Source organism: Crocodylus porosus, unplaced genomic scaffold (genome assembly GCF_001723895.1).
Source record: "Crocodylus porosus isolate Cpor-Errol unplaced genomic scaffold, CroPor_comp1, whole genome shotgun sequence".
Lineage (NCBI taxonomy): Eukaryota > Metazoa > Chordata > Crocodylia > Crocodylidae > Crocodylus > Crocodylus porosus.
In genome coordinates, this window is record NW_017728943.1 from 16,762,423 (window position 1) to 16,781,305 (window position 18,883).

An 18,883-nucleotide genomic window follows, 5' to 3' on the forward strand; every position below is an offset into this window, starting at 1 on the left:
AAGCCCCCCCCGCGGCACCACTGCCTGCCCCATGCCCAGCCCCACTGAGAAGAGCCTGGCATACCCCCAGCCCTTAGCTGCAGCCCACCTGCCCTTCCCTGCCCCGCACAGATCCACCCCAACAGATTTACCAGCTGGATGCAGCTGTATTGGAAATAGGATCAGTGTTGAGTGATATGCCTCCTTAAAAATTGGCTATCGATATTGTTCCCCAAAATCTATCGGTGCACCCCTATTCATTTTGTGATCTCTAGTTCTTATATCAAGAGAGAGGAAATAAATCCTTATTTAGTTTTTCTTTGACATTTAGTATTTTGTAACCCCTTATGTGCTGCCTCAAGCATCTCTTTTCTAAACTGAATAGGTCTAGCTTCTGTAGTCTCTCCTCATATGGAAGCCTCTCTATGCCACTACTCATTCTTGTTGCCCTGCTCTGGACCTTCTCTTGTTTTCTATATCCTTTTTGAGATGTGGGGACCAGAACTGGGCACAGTATTCAAGGTAAGGATGCATCATGGATTTACAAGGGGTCATAATTATACTTTCAGTTTTGTTTACTAGTACCTTTTTAATCATCCGTAACGTTTTGTTTGCCCTTTTGTTGGTTGCTGAACACTGAGCTGATGTTTATAGTAAACTGTCCACAATGACTCCTAATTCTCTTTCCTGTGTGGTAACAGCTAGTGTAGAGCCCATCATTGTGTAGGTATAGTTTGGGTTATCTAGCTCAAGTTAAGTTAACTTCCGGGTGTTCACCTGAGAGAAAACTACTAATTGCAGCCTTCCAGTATCCCAGGATGCAGTGCTCCCAAGTAGAGTAGCTATCATCCAGGACTCTGCAACTCTGGACTGACAGGTAGGAATGTCTGGGCAACTGGTAGGTGGGGATTGGGTGAGTGAGAATGGAGAGAAGGGAGGGGGGTTTGGGGAAAGGGTAGGGGGGGCATACTGGAGGTAGGGAGAGGAAGGGGGAAGGGGAGTGGGTAAGTGAGTGCGTACCTTTCATGCTGCTGCTGCTGCCCAGCCCCTAAATTGCCCGTTCAACGCTCAGATCACTTCCCTGCTGCCCCAGTTGCCCTCTCTGCCCCCCATCAGCCCCTCCACCCTAGGATAACTGCTTTGCTGGCCTAATCAACCTGAGAGTGGCAGAGGCACCAGTAGGCGGCATTTCCCCTCTTTGCCTACTCCTGGGGTCCCTACAGATCTCACTGAGCCTGCACGCCCAGATCCAGCCCCTGATGACACACATTGGAGAGGCAGGGGAAAGGGGAATGGGGTGGGGGCAGGCAAGGGGCTTCCAGGCAGTTACAGGGCCTGGTGGGCACTGGGTCTTGGTGTGTGGGAGTGGCATGGGTTGTAAGGAACCCTTGAGCAGGCAAGGAGGGGGAGCCCTTATCCCCTTGCTGCTGTCACTGCTGCTGCTGCTGCTCTCAGGTTGAATGGAGTGACAGAGGAGCAATCGAAGGTTGTGGGGACAAGATGGAGGGGCCGATTAGGGGATGGAAGGAGAATCTGAGGACTGGTGGCGGCGGTGGGGCAACTTGAGAGGTGAAAGGGGCAATCCAAGCAGCGTGGGAGGTCCCTTCCCGTGCCAGCAGCCTATACTGCGACTAGAGAGCTGGGAAGTGGGGCAGGCATGGAGCAGATTTGTAGCCCCTAGCCATGCTTCTGCTCATCAGTGCACGGTACAGAGGGTATTAACCCCAAATGGGTGACTGATCACTAGAACTAGCTAACCTTAACACAGACTATCATTCCTTAGAATTGGCATCTTTTAATTCTAACATGTAATCTCACCTGAAGAGAAGACTGCTGCAACTTAACTGATCCACAGGAAGAATGTAGTGTAATCAATCTCCATTAGAGGTGTACCGATACATCAGTCTAATATCAGATTGGCACCGATATAAAGAAAATTGACTGTATCAGAAATTGGCTTGATGTGGCTGATAAATGTCCTGTGCATGTGAGTAGCCTCAGCGCAGCATACAGGTGGCAAGGAGCACATCCTGGCAGCTTGGAGAGCTGCATGCAACTAGTAAGTCTGTTGTGGTGGAAGGAGAGGGGGAAGGGAAGAGGCGCAGATTAAGGCCCCCATGGTGAGGGAGGGAGTGGGGCTGGGGTTGTAGCAGGTGCTGCCTGGGTGGGGTGGGGTGGGGCATGGCAGGCATGGGACAGAGCTGCAACTCACCTGGGGCGGGGGCGGTTCCCTGTGCCTCCCAAATGAGCCTCTTGTGGCTCTGTCCTGCACCCCCCGCCACCCCAGCTAGGCAGTGCCTGCCCCAGCCTCACTCCCCACTCCCTCCCTCACTGCATGAGCCTTGATCTGCCCCCTCATACCCCTTCCCTTACCCGTCCTCTTCCACCACAAGAGACTTACCAGCTGGACGCTGTTCTTCGAGCTGCTGGGCTGTGTATCAGAAATCAGATTGGTATCGGCTGACATGCCTCCTTAAAAATCAGCTATTGGTATCAGCCCCCAAAATCTCTATCAGTGCACCCCTAGTCTCCATCACGCCAGGGAGATGTACTTCTGTCATATTAATACGTTAATCATACTGGTTAGTATTGCTCTTTGCATGGTGTGCCAGACCTATGAGCCTGATGCACACACTTTTGTGTCTGTGCAGTCTGGTAATGCCACTTTTTATTAAAGTCGTTTGACACATTCCGTTATAAAGCCTAGTTTTAACTTGCTTGTGAGCTTCTCAAACCTTTACCTTTTAGACCAAACTTTTACATGTCAGGAGTATGCTTCAGTCATAGTTGTTTTTGTTTGGAAAATTTAATCTAAAGTAGTTTGGCTGTTCCACAAATAAGATTAGGGAAAATATATTGTTTTGCTTATAATATATTGGCTACCTTTTCTTTGAACAGCTCTAATACTGCTATGGTTTGAAGCAGGGATTAGGTAGGAGAATGGCCTTTGTATCAAAGGTGCTTCTTGCTATCCTCATGACCTTCTGCTCAGTTTTGGCCAAGTTAGAAAACTGTTTTAAAAACAGCAGTTGAGTCTTCTTGGACTTGGGTAGCTAATCTCTGTGAAAGTTCTGTCCCCATGGAGAACCCTCAAAACTGTTTTTCAGTACTGAACATATTGTGTATGTGCGCTCCCTGTGGTTTGCTGGGTCAAGGTTGGGCTTTTGCCATAATGGCTTCTCCCAGCTGCTTGAGGTTAGCCACTGGAACCGAGAACTGAGAGCCTGCATCTCCTGTGCTCTTAGGGGCCTCTAGGCATCATCTAAGAAGCTTGGAAGAGCAAGACATTTGATTAAAGATAACAAAGGAGGGATGGACGTGGAATGGAGGGAAAAACGTAGATTCATACAAAGTGTCTGATGTGACTGCAGCTGTGGTGATGAAGAAAAACTATGGCTGATTGGGCAGGGCGATGGGAAGGGGGATAATAAACCCTGAAAAGGAGATGAGTAAGGTTGACTGGAGGATGGAGACTTGGACTGGTAAGGCAAGGCGAATAGGACTGAGCCAAAAAAATAAGGGATGGGTAAAGCAGGACTAAGACAGGGATAGGTTTCAGGGGATGGAACAGAAGCTTTCATGTTTGGGGAAAAGGGAGAGAAGACGCTGTTCCCGTGAGGACACTTTCCCTTTCTGTGCTTATACTGGAATGCAAAATTCGTGAGTATCACTGTTCTTCTGCTGTCAGGAAATATCTCGGAAACCCACTGTCAAAGTATGTGTCCCTTTCCCATCTAGTGGTTGGCCCATCAAGAGGATGACAAGTTACTACAGCTGTCAGTTATTCTGTTAGCTTATGTGCTAGAGTTGTGTGTGGTGGAGCCAAGGTTTTAATTGTACTGAGTGATCCCTGTGGTGGAAGTACCTTATACCACAGTGACATTTTTGCATTCTTTTTTAGGTTTTTTTCTTTTAAAAAAAAAAAAAAAAGAAAGAAAAGAAAACTATACAACAAAATTATGTTAAAAGAACATAAAGGTTGCAAAGTCAAGTCAGGAAATCCCAGAATTAAAATTGCTGGCAACACCCTAATTTTGCACATTTGTATTACAGTACAATCTTTTATTATACAATCACATTCTGACCACCCCACCACAAGGACCATGACCTATTCAGTGCACAGGATGCAGTGATGACTAAAGTCTGGGCAGTGGTAAAGAGACAGTTGTCTATAGGACCCCTGCCTTGTTTGCTGCAGAAGCTAGAAAGTGCAGTGGATGAGGCAGGGGACTGCAGTGAGAGAAAGGGCAGTGTTGTTTAAGACTACAGTGAGATCACCTGTATGTGTAAAGCTATTTCTGAGCTTGAATACTTTGCATCAAGGCCTGCAGAGAGAGCAACTTTATTAATAACCATTCTGCCACCTCCTGTCTATTCACTCACTGTTTTTAAACCTTTACTTCATTCATATGTGTAACAATCCCATCCATCCCAATGGGCTGGGAAGGGGTAACCAGCTTTTCTCCCAGCACATTCTCAATCTTCCGTTCCCAATAAGTATCACGTTCCTAATGAGCATATCTCACTCCTTTGCACAAAATAGCAGTTCTCAGTGTGTTGGCTTCACCGCTTTCAGTTTATGAGCAGGACACTAATATCCAAATTCTGCACTCAGACAAATGCACACAACTCCTACTGACATTTTGACAGTTCAGTGGGAGCTGCAGGTATGAGTGCGGAATGCATCTGTCTTTAGCCAGGTCTCTCCATTTTCTAAGCAATGAGAACTCAGCTGTTTTCTAATGAATTCCCCCTTTCATATTTTATTGCTATGAAGAGAATACAAAGAGCACTTGTTTCTTTTTCTTCACCCCCCCCCCCTCAGTTGACACAATCAGAATTATGTGAAGGGAAAAAAATTATACAGAAAATGGGAAATAGGGTGGGAAAATGTAATAGGATCCGTGAATCTTTTCTGTCTTGTCTGAATAAATGAGACCTGATGAGAGATGCAGCACAATAAGGGTTGCAGCGCATAAGGATTGTTTTATTTTACTTCATTTCGTTTTACTGGATTGAATTTGAAAGGGAAAATTACAGTGGACATGAAGGTTTGTGATGGAAATGCTTGGGGTTGCCATATCTTTGACACGAACCTGTATAAACATGAAAAGGAATGTTAAGTAATGCACTGTACAAAAATTTTTAGGTAAGCTTCTGAAAATGCTTTTGGTTGAATGTCCAGTACCTTCTGGTATACACTTCTCTGTCTGTAGCATTGTTCTGCTACTCCTGTATTTAAACTCTTCCTCCACCTTGGGGTCAGGTTTTTTTTGGGGTTTTTTTTTTGGGGGGGGGGAGATTGTTGTGTGTGTATTTTTGTTTTTTCCCCCAAACATAAAAAAAAAATCTCACCTAGCCAGCTAATTCTGAGCCAACACTATAACTATACTGACTTAATGGCATGGGATTTAAATATGGGAACATCCTTTCTTCATCAGGAATCTTAGAAGAATTCCCCCCCACCCCCACCCCACAACACAACACAGTTGTTTAAAATCCAACTTGGATTTTAAAATGAGATTGATGCAGGCTAGGACTCAGCAGTCCCTTGTGGGATATCCCAAGAGTGCAGACATGATCAGATCAATAAATCACATGGAGGCAGGTCATATTAAACCCAGCAGTAATGGTCCTCTTGGAGACGATTTCCTTATGGGAATTCTTCCTCATTCTCTCTAGGATGGAGTGCCAAGAGAAGACAGCATCCACACACAGTGGATCCCTGTTGATGTCCCTTGCAAACATGTTGAAATATACTTTTTTCCTAGTGAGGAGAAGGCTAGAAGTAGGCTCTTCTGTGTCTTATAGTGTGGGAAGTATCATGGAGGCTTCTAAGATTCCCTTCTCTAGGGAAGAGGCCTAACCCACAAGGGAACAATGTAGGCTACAATCAAGTATTGTGCTATTGTGTTATCGTACCTTGATTCTTAAGAGCTCCAACTAACTACATTCACAACAGCCAACTTGTTTTATAATGCCCTTGTCCCTTCATGTCTCTTCAGGCTAATTTATGGTTGGGGTTGGTAATTTGACCCGTATCCATATTGTTCTCCTCAAGCTAGCATTTCATCCTTGATCACAGTCAACAAGAATTTGTATTCCTCAAATCATGGCATTTATTATTGCCTTACTGTTATGAAATCATAGCATCTCTTAGAATGTGGTTTGATCCCAACCATGCTGGCAAGGCCAAATTGTGGTCGGTCATGGTCCAACTTAAGTCCCTTCCAGCCCCTAACAACTATGAAACTATGAAACTTTCCTGTCCATGACATTCAAATTCATTTTGGCTGTTTTTGTTTCTAGTGTTCTAGGCCCTGATTCTGCAAAGCATTAAAGAACATTTCATGGCCAGCTACTCATGTGTTACCAGGGGCAAATCTGGAGGTGGTAGTTTCATCTCATCTTGCTTTGACTGTGTAGTGCACATCCAGCAAGCTTTCTGATTCACCATCTTTTTCAAAATCCGCTGTTGTCTATTATGTGTGTTTTGATGCCTCATAGGATAGGAATGGCAAAACTCAGAGATTTCATCATAAAATTTATATTGTAGAAGAATATGGTTCTTGTCGGCAGTCACACAATTTGAGGATGATCTTTACCACAGCTCATTGATAGTCTTGAGGTGATTTAACAGTCCAGTCCTTGAGTCAGTAGGGTTCTAGACATTCCCTGATTAAGTGTACTTCAAAAGTAGCTTCTTTGGTTCTACAATCCATTGTTTTTCTCTCATTCCTCTCATGTCTCTGAGAGTTATAGTGAGCTCAGCTGAAGACTGGATAGAGTAGAGTTCCTCCCATTTCCTTGGGATGGCTGCATGCCATTCGCTTGAAGAGGAGCTGTAGCTTGAATTTCTGGAGATGCTTGTAATAAAATACAAAGGTACTCCCAACATAAGGGTTTTCATTTTGGTACCATTTCTCATGTGGAGGATTCTCATACAAATCATCATTCAGACACACCATTCTTAATATTTTTTTGAGTAAAAATATTTCACTTCCAGAAAATAGTGGCAGGGAGCCATTTTCTCTGTGGAAATAGCTATTTGTCCAAAAGGGTTTTTTTAAAAATAAATTAAGTAATCAGTTGCAAGGGACTGAAATCATGTGAACAGAAAAGGCAAAAGCTTTTGCATAAAATCCCTGGATGTGTAGCCTGTAAGTTGTGGATGGCTGTACTTGCAGCCACTAGTCTAAGATAAGTATTTGATGATTAAGAGGGGGAGGGTGTAGACTCCTTTCAAAGATTCTGCTTAAGTGGTGATGTTTGGAAATAAAGTGCCTCAAAGTGGGGGATCTTGGACATTTACCATGGTGAACTGACTTCAGCATTTTCTCAGAAACTGCACTGCTTTTTGACAGTGTAGACTTTCACCCCAATCTAAGCCCCAGGGAAAAAAAAGAGCTTGTTTCTACTGAAAAGAGAGAATGGAAGCAACTGTAGAGAGGTCCCATTGCCACTATGAAGACAGGAAGAGAGAGAGAAACAGGGTGGATATTTTTTTTCTGTGCCAAACCAAGAGGACAACTTCCTCTCTCCTCCCACTTCCTGGCAACTGGAGAGGTGCCCTTGGGAAAGTATTTGCCCCATCTGAACTATTTACATGCTGACTTGGGGGCGTGTGTAGACAAAACAGGGGCCCTAAATTGAAGCAGTGGGTTTTAAAAAACTCCACTTCAATTTAGGGCTGATTAAACTCCGATGTCGTGAACACACCCCGTTGACTTACCTGCCTCTCCAGTGGGGGGGAGGGAGGGTGAGCTGACAGCAGGCAGAGTGGTCCCTGGGCTTTGAGGGGGAGGGTGCTTCCCTTAATGGCAGCGGTGGTCTCCCCCCAGGTGGCACCCACCCGCAGGCACCCAGCTCGGATGGTCCCGGCGGGGGGCACCGCAGCCACAGAGGGAAACACCAGGCTCCCATGCAGCTCAGACAGGGAGGCTCCAAAGGGGGGTGTGGGGGGGAGGGAAAGATCAGTCTTGTCACTTTTCTTGGGTGGAGCCTGCTTTCCTGGGCTGCTCGCAGGCTGCCTGCAGCTCTTCCTGCAGAGCCGTGGAGCTGCATGGAGCCTGGTGCTTTGCTCCACAGCTGTAGGGGCAGCAAACTAAAACTCCTCAAAGGAGTTTTAGCTTGCTGCACCCCAAGTCATTTAAGGTGCATTACATTGCCAAATTTCCTACAGCTGCTGGAATTAATGTGCAATACACTGCCAAGGTGTGCAAACACTGACACCATTAAAGCAAAAGCTTTCATTTTGTCTACACATGGCCTGAGAGTGCTAGTGTGCTACGTGTCTGTGGCTGTGACTGATGCAAAGAAGCTGAAATTTCCTAGCTGAAGGCCTAAGTCAAACATTTAAAAGGGTGTTACAGGTTCATTTTATTTATTTGAGCATAATCCATTTCCCTCCCAGTCGCTGCTTTGGAGAAGGAAAGCTCCTTCCTTTACCTTCAGATAAACTCTTTAGGCTCAGACAAACAAATCCTAGATACAATGAATACGAGCAAAATGCTGTTCCCTCCCCCAGGATGGAGTGAGCTGTGGGAAAGGTTACCTATGCTGTGGGTATGATCACGGGGTACAATGTCTGCACAGCACTGGAGATAGGTCTGGGATTGTTTTGAAAGAATGCAAGAACTGGCTGGGATCCACAGGGCACTGTGGTGGTGGGGATTTTTGCAGCAGCCAGTGCTTCTCATAGATCATTTTATTCTAACCATTTACTTTGTGCAGTCTAGGAGTAACTATTATGTCCTATATATACCAGTAATTTCAGTTTATTCTGCTAAGAAGAATATTCCAAATTTTTGCTGCTTGACATGTGGAACGCCTGTACTATTAAATTCGTCAGACGGTTTCTTTTTTTCCCCAATATTGTTTTGTCTCATTATACAACCTTGAAAGTTTAAAATTGACTGGTTTACTGTAAGAAGCATTAAGTAAATGCAATCTCTCTATTTTTAATAACAGTAGCTCAAATTTCATGTGAGATCACACTAGTCCTCCAGTGTAATTAAGTTTATGGTTTTCTTATGCACTTCAAATGCCTGTGATGTGCAGTTAATAGTATTTTTCAGACAAGTATTAGGACACCTCGGCAGTGATGCCAATGTGGGCTGGTGTCTATCAGCCAGGCAGACACCACAAAGTAATGGAAATTGCAAGACACTCTGCTGTAATTTGTCTAAAAATATGCATGACAGCAAAAGCTGTTTTACCTGAGTTTTCAAAGTGATAAGGCTCTGAGTTTGAGTGAAGTTTCACAAGTGAATAAGGGCATGAAATAAGAGATCCAGGTGAGACTGCATAGTCCTTTATATACGCCATCATTTCAGTGTGGCTTTGTCCGAGATCTTCCTTATCCTAGACCTTGAACCAAGTCTGCATGAGGTTCCAGCTAAACCCATGGGTTTCAACTATGATTTGACTAGCATATATTGTAGAGCTGCTCAAACAAAGTGTTTCTTCTTTGGAAAATGCCAGTACATTGAAATGTAACACCTTTTAATGGGAGGGAAAGAGTCAGTTTTGGGTGATTTTTTTTTTTTTTTTTTTTTCAGCTCAAAAAATATTGAAAAGGTTTCAACATTTTCCGTGCTTTTGTTTCAAAATAAAAATTTCCAGTTTCACAATCTGAAATTCCTTTTCATTTCAAAATGCAAGGTAAGAATAGTGTTTTAAAATGATCAAAATTACAGTGAAATGTTTTGAAGTTACTGAAACAAAACATTTAATCTGACATAAAATGGAAAGGATATTTTGATATTTGCTTTGCAAAAGAATTCAAGGTTTCAACTTGTAATCGTGATTTGAGGAGAAGGATCAGAAGAGCATTTTTTGCCTGGTTCTAGTCATAATTTATATGGTGGTTGTCAGTGTACTGGCTACAGTTATGTGTATGCTAATTTGGATGTATATTGGAGTCTGAGTTTTGCAACTTTCACCTGAAATGAAATCTGAACAGCCCCCAGTTTGGAAATATCAGTGGGATCTATAATGTGGGAGTGATCAAATGGCAGGTGTTATTCCTACCCATTTTATGAAAATAGTGCAATTTAGAGCAGGGCCAAGATTACTTTTTAATCAACACTCTTGCTACAATAGGGTTCTGCATAGTATCTGCCCTATGAGTGGAATTCAGCACTACACACAGTGTATGTGCCCCCTACACACAGACGCATTCTTGATGGGAAGTGCCAGTACATCTTTGTACAAGGATTCACATTGGAATCCAAGGGGCAGGAAGTGGGCTGATTCCTTAGCAACATTATTTTTGCCTGTGAGCTGACTCCTAGGGACACAGCTCAGTGTACATGGTGCCCACTGGTTCTGTGTACCTGACCTGTGACCTGTTGTAAAGGAGCATTTGCATGTACAAATTAGGTAGGAGGCTATCTAACAATTCGCTTTGCTCAGGCAAATTTGGAGAGATTTTTTGCATATACAAATGTGTATGCCAGGTCTGTCTTGTTACATGCAAGGAGGGATGGGGGGAGAGTTAGTTTTAAGAGGAATAAATAAAAAGTATGGCCGAGCGTTGCTTTCCTATTTCAATGCTCTGTTTTAACTTCAGCACAAGTTTTGCCTGTGTAACGTCAACAGGATTTGGCCAAGCAGGCATTATCCTCTAAACCCCATGGGGCATTTTCTTTGCCTTGTCTCTGACTTCAGGGAGTTAGATTAGCTAGTGAAGAGCTTGCAGTGGCATCACTGTCCAATGCTGGCAGGGAGCTGGTAGTTGACATTTGAGAGAATATGCTCTATATGAGAAAGCGATGAGTGACTGGAAATTAAAACAAAAGGATTGAAAATAGACCTGTAATCAATCTACCCTGGTATCTCAATAAACCAGGGACATTTTTTCATAGTGAATTTGGGGCAGATATCACAGCAATTGCCTCAACAGCAGGGCCTTTCCCCCACCCCCTCCCCTTCTATTAAATCTACATTTGGAAGGTGGATGGTGCTGACTCATAAATTAAATTGGAGTAATACATACAGTGTATATATATTTCTGTCACTTTGTCTCAAATTAAACACGAACCTTCTCCCCTGACAAGATGATAGAAAAGTTAATTGCTCGCCCTGGCTTTAAATTGGAATTTGAATTTGCAAAATGCTAAAGGTTTATGAGATCTAAATCATGAGGAGCTTAAATTACATTCCTGTGATAAAATATTAATAAATCAATTAAAACATAAGCCGAGTATAATATTACTTTTTTGTAGGAACCTTGAACACAATAATTCATTAGAGTGTGCAGTAACAATTATTGTATCTTTTTTTAATTTTCTTTTTTATTAGGTTTTTTTTTTTAATAGGGAAAAGGCAACATCAGAAGGGAACACACCACACAATGAGGGAACATTATCCCAGTACAGAATCTAGTTGTTGCATAACCACACACGTGTGCATGTACACACATGTGCACATGTACACACACATGCGCGTGCACACACACACACATGTTGGAAGAGCATTGCTTCAGTAAGGAATCTAAGCATCCCTCTAACTACACACACGGTGGTTGAAAAGTCATGGAGCATTGCCCCGAGATAGAATCCAGATGTTCCATTCATCACTACACATCTGGATTCCAAGGTGTGTTCACTGTGAGCTGTCAGGTGAAACACTTAAACACCGTAACTATTCATGCCTGGACAAACTGCAGTGACTTAGAATCCCCTTTCCCTTCATACTACCTCCCCCTGCTTTTTTCTGCTTCCCACCTCTCTCTTGCCTCTTTAATGCCATTTCATACTCCTTGTGGCCTTTATTAGTACCGTACCAAGATTCACATGGCTTTGGTGTTGAAAATAAAACCTCCCTCCCTCTCCTCCAGTGCACAACCCTTTGAGTAAAGCTGAACTGAATTTTGAATGAGTAGCAAAATCCAGTGCCAGCCAAGTTTTCACTGGGTTTTGAGTTTTGTTGTGAACAATTCACACAGCTTTCATCTTTACACAACCCATTTTCTGTGTACTATATAAAGAGCACTTCAGGCACAGTATGAAACTTGGTTATTATTTGAAGAAGGAGGTGTTGTGCTAGCTCAGCATGCACTTCTTATATGCAAACATTAATACACAAGGAATGCAATTATTCTATATACCTGCACACCTCTAGTGCTTGTCAAGGTACAGATTCCTTAGTCAAGAGCTTTTTACTATGTAAGAAATGACTGGACTGTGTGTCTAATACAACTGCATGTTTTAAAGGATCTAATTGCTATTATTACATTATTTCTGTTGGATTCTTTAAACGCTATTTAGTGCAGGGTGCCTGCTGCTGAAAGGTGGCGAATTGACAGATGTGAGGACTGAAATCCTTTGTGTGTCTACAGAACAGGTACAGAAAGGACATCAGAGGAGTACAGTCCTTTCACTTTCCTGACTGCCTGAGCTCTGTGTACATGCCAGATTCCACAAGGGCTGCCACCTGTGGAGAACTGTGCATCCCCTTTTGGTCCCTCTGTATCCTGTCCTCCTTTAGGTTAGCAGGTCACCGTAGAGAAGTAGATCTTGTCTGTGATTTGGATGAATCGGAGAATGTCAAATATTGGTCATGCTTGCCCAGTGGAAGGGAGAAGGCATTGCTGGGCAAGGAAAAGGGATGCAGCTGCTGCCTTTTTATCTGTTAGCAGTCTGTAGCCAGCACTCAGCCTTATTGTGCAGCTGCTGTTGCCCAGCTGAGAGCAGTTGGGGCCAGAGTTACTCAGCTCAGGGAAGGAAGCCATGTGATGAGGTCTAGGCACTCCTGGGCAGGTGAATTGGCTTTTTTGTGTGACCCAGTCCCTATGTCAGTTTGTAGTTTTCTTTAGACATGGGACCCTTTCATATACCCCCTAATTCAAATGTGATGAGACCCTGGGCCTCCCTTCATGTTGAAATCTGGATCAGTCAGTCCATGGATTCTGTTTTAATCTACCCTTGTCCCGTGCCCAAAATGCCTTGACTGTGACCCAGAGAGGGCACTGCTTAAGGCGAGAGTTTAGCTCTAATTCCCATGGGCCTTTCAGTAGTTCACCTTTTCATTGAGTCTGCCAATTTAGACCAACTGTACTGATGTTATTTTGTGATTAAAAACATAATGTAACATAGCATCTTATTGCACTTTCCATATCAGTACTGCTCTGCCCTTCATCAATATTAAAGATTTAAAAAGTAGTTATTCATATGTGTTGCTATGAATTATCCCCACTTTAAGATAGGGAAGCAGAGCTGGGATTAGAATCCAGGTCTCATGATTTCTTCTCCCTTGGACTCAAATTGGCATGACACAAATTAAACCTCACAACACTGTGAGATGGGTAGAGGTCACGTGGAAACTTGTCCATTTGGAGGAAAACTATTTTCATGAAGACCATTCATGCTATCAGCATTTGGTCACTATCAATATGGAGCTGAATTGAAATCAGCAAACTAAAGCTGAAGGTTTTGTAGATCAGCCACCTTATAAGCCATCCTATCCTCCTTTGTTACTTGTTTCTAATGATTGATTATGGAGGCCTGACTTAGTTTTGTTGCATTTCAGGTAGTGTTAGAGTGATGTTGTAGCTGTGATGTTCCAGGCAGTACATGACAGGCAAGGATTTCTTAGGGTGATATCTTTTACTGGATCAACTGCATAACTGGGATACAGTTAGACAGGGTTTTGAATGCAAGACATTCTTCATCAGATCTGAACAGCAAAAAAGACCAATGTATATGCTGTGTTGATTTTTGGCTGCTCAGACCTGATGACAAATGTCTTGCATTTGAAAGCTTGTCTAACTCTCTCAAATATGCAGGTGGTCAAAAAAAGATACCACCCTAAGAAATCCTTGCCTCTTATTGAAATTTCAGGACATTTGTCTCCTTTGTTTGCTCAACAAATTCCATATTCCACAACATCTGTGTTACAGCATGACTGAATCCAGGAGACTTCTCCTGTGAATGGTTCTTTCTCTTGGATTTTCTCATCGCGGTAGTATCACTCCTGCAGAAATTTAGATACCTCTGCTGAGTTGGAATGGTGGGTTTGCCTTCTAAGCAAAGTGCTAGTTAAGCCCTTTTCTTGGGACATAATTGTATTTATTCTCTGCCCACAAACTATTCTGTTTGGAGAGCAAGTGGAGCGAAGCAGGTTACTCACATGAGGAGGTGAAGGAAAGGGAGTGAAGAACAATATGACAGTCCATGTAAGTGAGGGGAGGACGGGCTAACTTGGTCTCTGGCATGGAGATGACAGAGTACAGCCTTCACAGTTGTTTTCGGAAACCTTCACCTTCTTTGGCTTGTATAGGAAGCACGATTAGGTCTTTACCTCTGCCTTGGGCATTCTCTTCTCCGTGTGGATGGGAGCTATTGTAAGAATTTCCATGCCTGTTGGGGGGGCACAGAGGTTCTTGCAGACTATGGTAAACATGATTTGGCTCACACACTCCCATAATCAGGCTTACTTGCGCTGAAACAGAGATTGCTCTATTACAGTGCCAGGCCTCTAGCAATACCAACTGTTAAATAATAAACAGGCCCTGGTTGTTGGCAGTCTCTCTCCCCTCCTGACAACATGGAGTACCCATTTTCTGGGTTTACCTGCCTGCGTGTGTTCTGAAACACAGAACAGTGTGCGTGTTGTGTGGATGTAAAAGTGGCACGGAGGCATCAGTCTAAGTCTAATCTGCTTAGTTTATTATTCTCCTAGGACCTCGGGTGATATAGCAAACATGCAGTGCCTTGGCAGCACTAACAATGGCTGTGCTGTCATTCTAGATAATATTACAGACTTTTGCCTAATGCTTGGGATAATTGTTTTTCCTCTGTTCATTTTCTCCTTCTTCTTCAGGGGCTATTTTTTTGTCCTGTTTTGTTTTTCTTTGGTGAGTTGTTTCTTAATCAGCTCTGCTTTTGCTTCTGTTTTTTCCTCTGAATTAAGAAAAAAAAATGTGGAGGATTTAACTTGCTTGTTCTCCTGTTGGCGGACTGATACTTAGTGTTTTATTGCATTAGCAGGCATTACCATCCCTGCCCCATGTAGTTTACAATTGGAATGGGCAGCTGAATGAAGACCTAAGTTTCAGTAATTAAGGGACTCCATTACAGAGATCAGTTTATTACTAAGGGAAAAAAATCTTCCGTTTCTCCCCCTGTTCTGGGCACTTCCTCTTAGCTTCAACTTACTTCCATTGCCATACATACAGCTTGCACATGTAGAAGAAGGTGTAACTGGTTTCTGGGTTTTTTTTTTTACTGATGAGCAATTCAAGAGTCTGGAGATGGGTTAGAGAAAACATCTGCCCAATTCTGTGAAGAGGAAGAATTTCATTTGGTAGAATTGAATTTAAATTGTACAGAATGGAAAGTAGAAAAGTTGAGATTCTTCTCCCTGCTTTTCTAAAGACTTGACTCTAGATAAGACCAGATATTTTATTTTATGGACAACCCCAAATTTGAATATTTTTCCATTCTGGAAGGAAACAAACAAAACATAGCCCCTACATTGAAACCTATTGTGAAAGGAATTCCAGAAAACACCTCCTAAATTATTGCAGGTTAGTTGAAACTTTTTGTCTTGAGGACATGAAAACTGTGTGTTCCAGTTTTGACATTTTCTTATAATCTGCATATTTACAATATGAAATAAATAGTGAAAAAGTTGTTTTGAAATGGAATATTGAAATTTTGTATTCCAGAAAAGTCAACATGTAATGTTTTGACCTTATTGAAGTGCTTTTTTCCAGGTTTTTTGGGTTTTTTTGTTTGTTTGTTTTTGAAAAACAGAATTTTGTCAATCTGAGAAACATTTCATTTTAAACAAAACTGCATTTCCCAAAGGAAAAACATTACATCACCAAATTTCCAGTTAGGGTTACTTAAAACTCCATCTACGCTTACCAACATCACATGAAATGGCAACATTTGAGGACAAATTAGAGCAAAATGGGAATAGTATTTGTACCCCTGGGGGCATGACACTGCTACTTGGTTCTATTAACAGCAGCAGCCCTGCAAAAATTAACCTTTCTAGGTTCTCAGTGCACTGTATCATGAGAAGCCTTTAGGTCATTGCGTGTAAGAAGAAAGCATTTACACTATGAAATAGGAAGGACTGAGATTTGCCAATGTAGTTGCCCCTAGAAACAGATTGTGTGATCTATCCCCATCTGATCCCAGAAGTTGATACCAGCTTGAATGTTCCAGAAGAGCATAGAGAAAACCAAAGTTTGTTTAAATCTTTGGGCCAAATCTTGTGGGGAATGTTGTTAAAAAGAACTGCGAAAATAACTTTAGAAGCTCAAGTGGTATTAACTTTTAGTGGTGCTGTATTTACTCTATTCCAAGATGAGCCCCCCTCCCCCCATTTAACCAGAGGGGAAAAGCCCCTAGTCTTGGAATCAAGTACGAGACAGCAAGTGGGGACAGGCAGCTGCTGCAGTTGCAGCTTCAGCTCTGAGGCCCAGCTAGAGCTGCCACTGCTGGCCCCAGGCTGGTTTGGGGCAAGCATGCGCTCTCTGCCCCAGGCTAGAGTGGGGATGGAGCATGTAGCACTGAAACAAGTCTAAGCACCGGGGGGAGGTAGGAGGGAAGAGGCTATATGGGGAAGGGGTCAGGGTGCCAGAGGCTGCAGGGAGATCAGAGGCTGTGTCAGGGGGCAAGGTGTGAGAGGACATGGGGCCTGGGCAAACTTCTTGCCTTCTCCCCACTTCCTTCCCCCCCGGCTGCCTGCCTCCGTACTGCTCCTCCACTGTCTCCCCTACCGCCTGCCCTGCCACTGCTTTCCCCACTAGCTGTTGCGGAGGGGGGTGTTAAAATGACCCTCCAATAATTAGGTTATTTCTATAACAAATTATAACAATTTTATAAATGTTCTATGTATAGAGACTAATTATTGAGGGGTTGTCTTAAATTCAGGGTCATCTTGGATTTGGGTGTGTATATAGTGTTTGTGCTCCAAAGTCCTTTGAATGCTTTTGAACCCATGATCCTTGTTCCTGGAAATTCTCAAGTGCAGTCAATGGAATGTCGACTGGATAACAACCTAGTATTTGATTTAATATATATTGAATCTGAGGAAGTGATGTGTTTCATTGGTGGTCATTTAGCTTTCTAAGTCCAGATCTAACACCTAAACTCAGAGGTTTGCCCTGTGATATATTCCTTAAAAGAAAGAAACCTGATGTGCAGAGTTCCTGTCTCTTCTAAGTCCCAAATTTTGTAAGTATTGAGAGATGGAATTTTTGGTCTGGGTTCCTTGTCTACAAAAGCAGCAGCCTTTCCATTGCTCAATAAATCAGTCCTTGGCTTGTTCTTGCATTGGGATATTGATGCAGTGCCAGCAGATAATTTTCAGGAGGATAGAACAGGGCAGCTACAGGTATGCAGGGAGAGGCAATGCACTCATGAGAGTAATGAAATGCCGTTGCAGCTGCTATTATTGAAGCTGAAAACCTTGTTTCATTAAGCAGAAAAATAAACTACAGAAACAGAAGACTCCCTCTCCTTCTTCCTACAAGTGTTTCCTTTCTTAAAATGCACTTTTTAATCCAGTGGGAAGAGTCTTTTCTTTAGTGCTGACATACTTCTTAAATCATATTGTTTTCAGGCAGTGAGTAGAGCGTGTAGATGAGTGACATTTGCCTGTAATTGTAACTAAAACATAGTGTTAGTGACGTCAAAAATCTGTTGCAATTATAATCTGAACCATTTACTGAGGGCAGAAAGAAAATTTCGAATGAACTGTAAGCAGTGGAAGGTTTCATATCTTTTGCCTGCCTGCAGCTTGCTGCCTTGGGGTGTGATCTTGTTAGTTTTCCTAAACTAAGTGGAGTTGGGTCAGTACTGGGACAAGACAACAGCCAAAAAGACTAAAATGCTTCAGGGAGCTGTGTTGGTGATTAAGTAGGTGGTGATATTCACTTGAAGCTGCTTCTGAAACAGTGCCCAGCATGGTGTTAAGGGGCTGTGGTTATACAGATCTTGTTTTTCAGATATGACCAAAAAAAAAAGTCTTTGCTACTCATGGCTAGATTCCAAGCACACTTTCTGTGAAATACAGCGGTATTCCCACAGATTTGCTTTGGAGCTGAGTTTTGGGTTTAAGGTTAAACATACTGGGATATGTCTGTCTCACTCAGTTGTGGGACAAGGCAGTGCCATGCTGAGACACCACTGTCTGCTTGGCCTGTGCTACCTCCTGAAGCAGAAGCAGTATACCTGACTTAGTGTGATGGGCAAGCAATGGCAATATAGTGTATTCAAACCTGCAGCTTAAGACAAAATTCAGTGCTTGTGAATTCGTAGACACAGTTAAATATAAGCCCCTGTGAAGAGGACCTTCCACATTTTGCATTACCCCAACTAAAATATATGACTTTATAGGACCTTACTGATGTCATCCATTTCAGTTTCAAACGCAGATTAAAACTGAATCTACAGATGGGCCCAAATAGTTTGAATTTCAAGTATATATATTTCAATTTTAGGGTTGTTTTTTGATTTGAGGTCTTGGTTGGATGGTATCTTTAACTGAACCATATTTAAATGATATACAGTAATTTATAAAAAACTCAGATACTTGCAGTACTTTACCTCGCTCATCTGCCTCCTTGGCTAGGGACAGAAGTTACACACAAACTAGTTTAAGTTATCAGAAACCGATTTAAACCTGTAACAGAACAGAAGTTCAGTGCGCATAAACCAGTTTCAAAATGTCTGAAACTGGTTTAAGATAAACCTGGTTGAATGTAACATTAGACTTAACTGATTTGTGTCAAGCTGGTTTATGAAACTTCTGTCCCAGACCCCTTCCTGGTTCAAGTTAAATCACAGTTCCCCAGCATCCCTTCATGCTTTCCAGCCCTGGGCTGTGCTGGGTTGTCTGCTCCAGAAGAGAAAGGGTGGGGGTGGGGGTGGGGTGGAGAGAG

General features: G+C 42.9%; 1 long non-coding RNA gene across 1 annotated transcript in view; it reads right to left on the reverse strand.

Annotated features, from left to right (window-relative positions):
* The window catches only part of LOC109319296, a 62,004-nt gene that overhangs the window by 13,060 nt on the left and 30,061 nt on the right, over window positions 1–18,883 (reverse strand). Inside the window, exon 2 of the long non-coding RNA XR_002103469.1 lies at window positions 4,082–4,087. This is a non-coding gene — a long non-coding RNA (uncharacterized LOC109319296). The remainder of the gene's footprint in view (window positions 1–4,081; window positions 4,088–18,883) is intronic.